The sequence below is a fragment of the Pelodiscus sinensis genome, chromosome 23 (genome assembly GCF_049634645.1).
Source record: "Pelodiscus sinensis isolate JC-2024 chromosome 23, ASM4963464v1, whole genome shotgun sequence".
NCBI lineage: Eukaryota > Metazoa > Chordata > Testudines > Trionychidae > Pelodiscus > Pelodiscus sinensis.
The window spans coordinates 22,767,490-22,776,533 of NC_134733.1; positions in this window are offsets into that span (position 1 = coordinate 22,767,490).

Here is a 9,044-nt window from a genome sequence, read left to right on the forward strand (position 1 = left end):
GTGCACTGGGGCCAGTGTTCTCCCTCGCATGGGCAGGGCCAGAGGCCAGGTGCTCTGGCACAGCTGGAGAACAGAGGCTGGTGCTGCTGGGTGAGTTATGCCTGGAGCTGGCAGGAAAGGGCTTCTATGGGCCAGATCCATTGCCAGGCTTGTGTTGGGTGACCCCATGTTGGGTGGGGGGGACTTGGGCCCTTGGCTTCTGGCTCTGGGGGGAAGGTACCTTAGCCACTGTGCTGCTGGAGGGGCCCCCCAGCCTCCCTGCCCTCAGGGCCCCCTTATTCTTCCTTTGTACCAGGGGTGTGAGCTCTGTCCCTCTGGGGGCTGGTGGGGGGCTGGGGCTTGAGCCCTTGGCTTCTGGTGCCAGAGGCTGGTACCTTCTCCACTGCGCCACTGGAGGAGCCCCCCAACCTCCTTACATTCTGGGCCCCCCTTATCCTTCCTTATTCCAGGGGTACCAGGTCCATCCATCGAGGCGTGTGGAGCCTTGTACTTGATTACAGGTTGAACCTCTCTAAGCAGGGACTCTCTGGTCCGTGGTCCAGCCAAATCAGGGATGTTCCAGGACCAGAGCGTGCCAGTGGAGGGCTGGTGGCTGGGAGATCTGTGGACCAGCAGGGCAGAGGGCTGCCAGCAGAGCCAGGAGCCTGGTGTATGACAGTGGGGCTGCCTGGGAGGGCCGGGTAGCTGGGTGGGGCTGGCAGAGCAGCAGGGCTGGCAGCAATGTGGGGCTGGTGGCTGGGCCCGGGCTGAGGCGGGGGCAATGGCAGGGTAGCCAGAAATGACCTCTCCCGGGTCAGCACAGTCCATCCTCCAGGACTGGTCTGGTGCCGCGGGTGCTGGATCAGGGAGGTCACAGCTCTGCCAGGTGTCGCTTGTGGGTGGATGGAGTTCCTAGCTCTGCTACACTGCATCGCTCACACTGGGTTCACTTCAACACAAATTTGGCGCAGGAAACATTGCCTGCTCTGTGGATTAAAGACTCTTGACAGGTGCAATATTTATTGACCTGTCAAAGGGCTTTAACATGGTTGACCACTCTCTCCGCCTCCCAGAATTGATTTCAGTCAGTTTAAATCAGAGCGCAGCTGATCACGTCGTCTAGGACGCGCTCTGCAAACGGGCAGAGTCAGAAAGTACATCGCTCAGCAATTCCAACAGGCTGGTATTGCCCTGTGCGTCCAGAGGGCGGGGGGGGGGGGGGAGATTGGAGGGGCATATTGCTTCATGCTTGCAGCTGCCAAGCATGGGTCGATATTTCCCACCGTGATTCCAGCTGAGAGCGTTGCCCTTTGCTTCTAACACAGGGCCTCGATTCCTTGAGAAAGCGCTAACACGTTGCGCACCCAGGGTATGTCTACACTACCCCGCTAGTTCGAACTAGCGGGGTAATGTATGCATACCGAACTTGCTAATGAAGCCCGGGATTTGAATTTCCCGGGCTTCATTAGCATAAGTGGGGAGCCACCATTTTTAAATCCCCGCTGCTTCGAACCCCGTGCAGTGCGGCTACACGGGGCTCGAACTAGGTAGTTCAGACTAGGGTGCCTATTCCAAACTACCGGTACACCTCATTTCACGAGGTGTACCGGTAGTTCGGAATAGGAACCTAGTCCGAACTACCTAGTTCGAGCCCCGTGTAGCCGCGCTGCACGGGGTTCGAAGCAGCGGGGTTTTAAAAATGGCGGCTCCCCGCTTATGCTAATGAAGCCCGGGAAATTCAAATCCCGGGCTTCATTAGCAAGTTCGGTATGCATACATTACCCCGCTAGTTCGAACTAGCGGGGTAGTGTAGACATACCCCCCGTGAGGGGCAGCCGAGGCTAGTGAGTGGCCCTCCTCCATCTCAAGGGTTGTTGGAACCAAGACAGACTCCTGGGATAGGGCAGTTCTCACGGCGCTTGTATCCCTAGAATTTGTGGGAGGTGCCGATTGAACCGGCGCCACGCTGTGATTGGATGCAGAGGGAGCGCCCGGCTCTCCCAGGAAGTGTTGTGCGCCATCCACAAGCACCTCCCTTCACTGCCTTGGCTTTCTGTGCAGGTCACTTTAGTGATATCACTAGGGGAAAAACTGACATGGACGGAAACCAGTGGAATCTGGAAACCCTGCTAATGGTAAACAAATATCTCCTAGGACCCCGACGGGCCACACACTGCCCTCCGCTGATCTCACACCAACTCTGCGAGGTTCATCCAGTGTACTCTCCCTTTTGGTAAAGCTGCTTCCATGAACTGTGTTTCCCCTCAGGTGTCAAAAGGTAAGCAGCATTCGTCCTGGCCAGCACTCCAGGTAAGAGGGACTCAAGGCACCCCACGGTGGTCAGTTGAGAAGGCAGAGAGAGAATCTGGTGAACACGTGTAGAGAGAATCTGGTGAACACATTTTTTTGATTGTATCCCTTTGGTATATATGGTCGTGCCAATTTCCTTCCACTATTTGATCTGTGGAAGTGGGTCTGGCCCACGAAAGCTCATCACCTAATAAACCATCTTGTTAGTCTTTAAAGTGCTGCATCGTCCTGTCTTAATTCTGGTGATGCGCTCTAATCTGCTCATCGCTGAGAGCAATTTATCCAGCCAAAGCCTCCAGGGGCCAGATTTTCCCTTGGTGTAAGTCGGTGTCTCCCCCTTGGATTCAGCGGCGTGATGCTCACCGAGACCAGGTGATGCTGTCACACACATAGTGGGGAGGGGCGGCACCACACTCCTAGAAGGGGCGGGGCCTCAGGAAAAAGGGGCAGGGCTAGGGCAGCAAGCCCTCTGCACCACCAGGTGGCCCGGTGCCCCCTCTGCTGGCCCTAGAACTCGCTGGAGAATGTGGTGCACAGCTCTGGACTGTGTGCTGTAGCGCTGCTGGTGTTGGTCAGCATCACTCCATCGAATTCGAAGGAGAGACACCGAATGCCCCCATTGTGGGCCTACCCATACAGCAATGCCCCAGACAGCCCAGGGCTGGCACGCCTGTGCCAGATCTCCATGCCAGGGAAGATCCCATGCCACGTGCATGTCTCCAGCAGCGTCAACGCCAGAGCCAGAAGCTGCATTTTCTGTCTCTACTTTTCTTTTGTTTTCCCCTTTTGTGTGTGTGTTTGCTTTGGCTTCTGCCCTGGGAACTGGTCAACTGGCAGCAACATTTCAATGTCTGGTTTCTCACCCGCTGCCAAAGAAACCATTGGGGCCACCCTTAACGTCATCAAAAAGGTTGTCAGAGTCCTTCTAAAAACTAAAACTAAAGAAAATGGGAGCCAAAAAAAAAAAAAGTTAAAATAGAGGCCTTCCTTAATACCCTACATTTCACGTATTGGAATTGGTTCCTTCCTTTCCCAATCTTTAATGAACAGCTACATAGTAACTGTGTATTTGCCAAACCCTCAAACCTTTGTCAAAATGATGTAATTTTGGACAGTGGCAGGGTCATGCCCACATGTTTAACTCTTTGGGATCATGTTTTCCATCAAAATGGAACCTGGAAAAACTTCCTACCTGTCAGGGTGGTTAAACACGGGAATAAATTGCATAGGAGGGTTGCGGAATCTCCATCCCTGGAGATATTTAAGAGCAGGTTAGACAGACACCTGTCAGGGATGGTCTAGATCGTGCTTGGTCCTTCCATGAGGGCAGGGGACCGGACATGATGATCTCTTGAGGCCCCTTCCAATTCTTGGATTCTATGACTCTCTGGAAATGAATACAAGAGCCAAAAGAAGTGAAACATGATGTCTACATCATGACGTTGAGGAGGTAAATAGCCAGCTACTATACCCACTTGCTGCTACAGGAAACTGAAAGTTGCACTACCCCCTGGTCTTATGTTTTCAATTCATCCTTCTCCACCCCAGAGTTTAAAAGGCTAGCTAGTATTTTGTGATCTGAGACGGAAAAGCTGCCTTTGACTGCTCACTTGGGCTGTGTCTAGACTACATGCCTCTGTCGGCAGAGGCATGTAGATTAGACAGATCAGCAAAGGCAAATGAAGCCGCGATTTAAATGATCGCGGCTTCATTTACATTTACATGGCTGCCGCGCTGAGCCGACAAACAGCTGATCAGCTGTTTGTCGGCTCAGCGCGGCAGCCATGTAAATGTAAATGAAGCCGTGATCATTTAAATCGTGGCTTCATTTGCCTTTGCTGAACAAACAAATCTACATGCCTCTGCCGACAGAGGCATGTAGTTTAGACGTACCCTTGGAGTGAAACCATGGAGCTATCCAGAAGGGATTCATTTTTACCATCAGTCAAGTACATCTAATATTGCACTGGTATTTTCCTCACTTATTTAGGAGGGTTCAGTGTGGAGATGGGGTAGATGTAAGCTTGCTCACCCCCTCCACGTTGGATCTCAGTCATACCTCAGCTCTGTTCTGGTTCAATAACAGTTGCAAAGGGAGCCAAGCTATGACACATAACAGTGCCAGGAAGGTGCGTGTACCCCTCAGTTGAGAGCATGGAGAGAATTCCATACACCCTCCCCCCAGGAGTGTCAGTTCTACTGTATCTCAGAGGGGTCACTGTGGTACTCTGTAAATTTGAAAACAATGAGGGGTCCTCTGAGACACCTTACAGACTATCCAAAATATATAGAATCATGGGCTTTTATGAGAGAATCCACTTCATCAGATGAATTTGAGTGGAAATAACAGAAACCAAGATTTATATCATAGAATACTAGGACTGGAAGGGACCTCGAGAGGTCATCAAGTCCAGTCCCCTGCCCTCATGGCAGGACCAAATACTGTCTAGACCATCCCTGATAGACATTTATCTAACCTACTCTTAAATATCTCCAGAGATGGAGATTCCACAGCCTCCTTGGGCAATTTGACCCTAAGTTTGACAACCCTGACAGTTAGGAACTTTTTCCTAATGTCCAACCTAAACCTCCCTTGCTACAGTTTAAGCCCATTGCTTCCTGTTCTATCCTCAGAGGCCGAGATGAACAAGTTTTTGCCCTCCTCCTCCTGACACCCTTTTAGATACCTGAAAACTGCTATCATGTGCCCCCTCAGTCTTCTCTTTTCTAAACTAAACAAACCCAATTCTTTCAGCCTTCCTTCATAGGTCATGTTCTCTAGACCTTTCATCATTCTTGTTGTTCTTCTCTGGACCTTCTTCAATTTTTCCATATCTTTCTTGAAATGCGGTGCCCAGAACTGGACACAATACTCCAACTGAGGCCTAACCAGTGCAGAGTAGAGTGGAACAGGTGCTCACAACACACCTGTTAATGCATCCCAGAATCATATTTGCTTTTTTTGCAACAGCATCACACTGCTGACTCATATTCAGCTCATACATATATATAACAGCAGAAGTACTTGTCAATTGTGAGACTAGTGTAAATGAAGCCAACTAAGTGGGCTGGATGTTTCCCATATATGTGGAAATACAGATGTTAACAGCAGGATAAATTGGCTTTGTAATATGCCAACTAGTTAATGTCTTTGCTTAGGCCCAGGGTAGCAGTGTCAAATCTGTGGATAAATTCCAGTTCTGCAGATGCTCTCTGTCATTGGTTAGTGACTTTCCTTTGTAGAAGGATGGCTACTTTTAAATCTATGATGGCGCGACCAGGCAGATTAAAATAAACCAGACGGGGAACATTTTAACCTGCTATTTCCCTGGGCATAAACAAAGACATTCACTGGTTGGTCATTTCTTCTGCCATTAAAATCTGTATTTCCACATCAAAATGTTACGAATGGGACACATCCAGCCCAGTTAATTAGCCTCATTAATTTGGATCCGATGATCGGCAGGACATTTTCTGCCACGTAGCCGTGTGTGTGTGTATTTTATACACACACACACACACACACACACACACACACACACACACACACACACACACACACACACCTTGTTTTCTGCTATTTCCACTCCCATTCATCTAATGAAGTGGATTTTGCCTGCAAAAGTTCGTGATTCTATTTTGGTTAGTCTCTAAGGTGCCACAGGATCCCTCTTTTTTAAAAAAAAATCTTATTGTATGTTATTTTTCAAAGATGTATAAGTTAGGGGTCCATAATTGCTGACCACTTTTGAAAATGTTGCACCAAAAGCTAGGTTCCGTAAAGTGATTAACGCACTTTAGTACGAGCTCTCTTGCTGAAGGGTTCTGCTTCTAATAACCTCTTACTCATGCAGCCCTGAAGAAATGGTACGGAGACAATTCTGGCACATAACTACCTGGTAGGATGCCGTGGGAGGGAAATGGTTCTTATTCACCATCAAGGATAAGAAGAAAATAAGTATTAAAGAACCCCAAAATCTGGCTGACTGACCGAAAAAAAAAAAAAAGTCCTCACCAAATTCTAAGCTGTCATAAATGGGTGAAACACCGCAGAAGTCATTTCACAATCTGGCTAGCCATCACTTCATGAATAAAGCCCTTTTTCCCAAGAGCTGGTGGGAAGCATCTTAGAACATCCAGTCTGAACAGGATGAGCGTTTACCACAGGTTACATCCTTTCCCCTGTTTTAATGGCTGAGTGAATTATCCTGAAATCTGGGTTCTTGTACTGGTAAAAATACAACCAAAATTCACAGGGGATGCTGCTCCTTGAAAGTGCTTTGAAAGCCACTAAGAACAACACATTTCCTTCTCCTCCACCCTCGCTTGATCTACCGCCAGGAAGCCCGAGGACCGGGGGTAGAGGGGACACCGCAGTCTGGCTTTCTGCTCACTATAGTGATCCTGTGATTCACATGGATTAAATGTAGCATATTTCAAAGACAGCATGAGGAGCAAGGAAAGAAAGGGCCAGGGAATGGCAATGTAGACTTTTTGATACCACTCCAGGGCCCACACTTACCAAGGAACATGTGGCCGCAGCAAAGATGGACAGAGCTATCCATGGGAGAGTCCCTATCTCCCAGCACGGGGGGCAGGAAATCACTGGCTGCTTGTTGCATCATTTGGCTTTGTCCCTACAAAATCACCCAGCAGAGGCTGGGATAGACAGATGATCACAGCCCTGGCTTTTCCTTGCTCTCTCTGGCTGAGCAGAGAGAAAAACAGCCTTGTCAGAGGCTCAGCAGAATAAACAGAACTCTACTTATCCGGGATCTCTTTGTAGTTATTAAGCAAAACCCGTGGCTTAGATACATTGGTAAAGCAAACACTGTGATAACTACCTGATCACATTGGCATACCATGGGGTCACCTCACATACCCTGTACAAGACATTCTGTTTCACAGCAGCTCATTGCTTGGCCTCTCTCCTTTAGTTGGGGAGGAAAAGCTTTTCTGGCTGCAAGAACAATGAAATCCCAGATGGGGGATGGTCCTGATGGTTTGGGGGTTTGTCCTGAAGAGGGCAGGAGGGGGGAGAGGTGTTTGCCGTGCTGCGTGGGACCCCAGGAGGCTGTGATTACTAGTAAGGGTGATACCTTGACTGTCGCTAGCTTGAGCCTGCCCACAAACTCCCCCGGAAACGACACCTGGTGCCTGTGATAGCTGAACATTGAGAACTGCACCTCATCCTAACACCAGGGAGCGCTGCCCCACCCACTTCTCTCAGGACATCACAGCACTGGCCCATTACAAAAACCTGGACTTTTCAGCTTACAAAAGAGGAGACTGAGGGGAGATAGGATAGAGGTCTGTACAATCATGACAGGTGTGGAAAAAGTGAATACGGAAAAGTTATTTACTTATTCCCACAATATCAGAACTAGGGTCATCCAATGAAATTAATAGGCAGCAGATTTAAAACAAACAAAAGGAAGTATTTCTTCATGCAATGCAGTGTCAACTTGTGGAACCCCTCGCCAGAGGATGCGGTGAAGACTAGGACTTTTAACAGGTTCAAAAAAGAACTAGATAGATTCATGGAGGATTAGACCATTGATGACTATTAGCCAGGACGGGCAGGAATCGTGTTCCTAGCCTCTGTTTCCAGTGGGTGACAGGAGAGGGATCACGTGATGATTACCTGCGGTGTTCCCTCCTTGGGGGCATCTGGCATTGGCCACAGTCGGCAGACAGGACACTGGGCTAGATGGACCTTTGGTCTGACCCAGGCTGCCCGTTCTTATGTTCTTATTCCTAGCCCTGCAGAAAGATTGGTCTTCTGCCTGCAAGAGTGGACCTCTATCATATCCCCACTTAGTTCTCTTTTCTCTTGGCTGTTCCTCATTCAGAGACCCAGAGCTGTAAGGCCGACAACCAAATCTGGATGCAGTCAGCAGCCAAGGAGGTGGGTCCGCATTGTGTCACATGACTGCTGCCCCATGCGGCCATGTGACACCCCCCCATCTCCATTAGCTATTGCAGGGGCTCTTGAAAACTGCAATCAGGGGTGCTTGGATGAGGAGAAACATGCAGGAAGACATGGCCCCTTCCTTGGCCTCCTTTAGTCATGGCCTCCTTTAGTCTCACTGAGTGTGAGACTGCGGGCTCTGCGCAAATACTGGGAAAGGTTTCTCCGGCCCCAAAGGACTGAAAGGCAGCAGAATGGACACGTTGCTCCCTCAGACTACGACTGAGAGGCTGTTGGTGGGCCTAAGGGTTAGAGCCGGGAATAGAAACCCAGATTTTCCGACTGCCACAGGATGAGCCTTCCTCTCCTCACACCATGGAGCACAAACCTGTGTGACAGAGAGAGGTTTCCTCTGGGGTGCCAGACCTGCTGAAGCTGTGAGGATTATGAGTGTCCTTCATCTTAACATAAGAACGGCCAGAGTGGGTCAGACCAAGGGTCTATCTAGCCCCGTGTCCTGTCTGCTGACAGTGGCCAATGCCAGGTGTCCCAGAGGGAGTGAACAGAGCAGGGAATCATCAACTAATCCTTCTCCTGTCATCCATTTCCAGACCCTGACAAAAAGACTAGGGAAACCAATTCTATCCATCCCAGCTAATAGCCATTGATGGTTCTATCCTCCTTGAATGTATCTAGCTCTTTCTTGACCCTGTTAAAGTCCTGGTCTTCACAACATCCTCTGGCAAGGAGTTCCACAGGTTAACTGTGCATTGCATGAAGTAGTACTCTCTTTTGTTTGCTTTAAACCCGCTACCTATTAATTTCATTTCTCATTACTATTTCT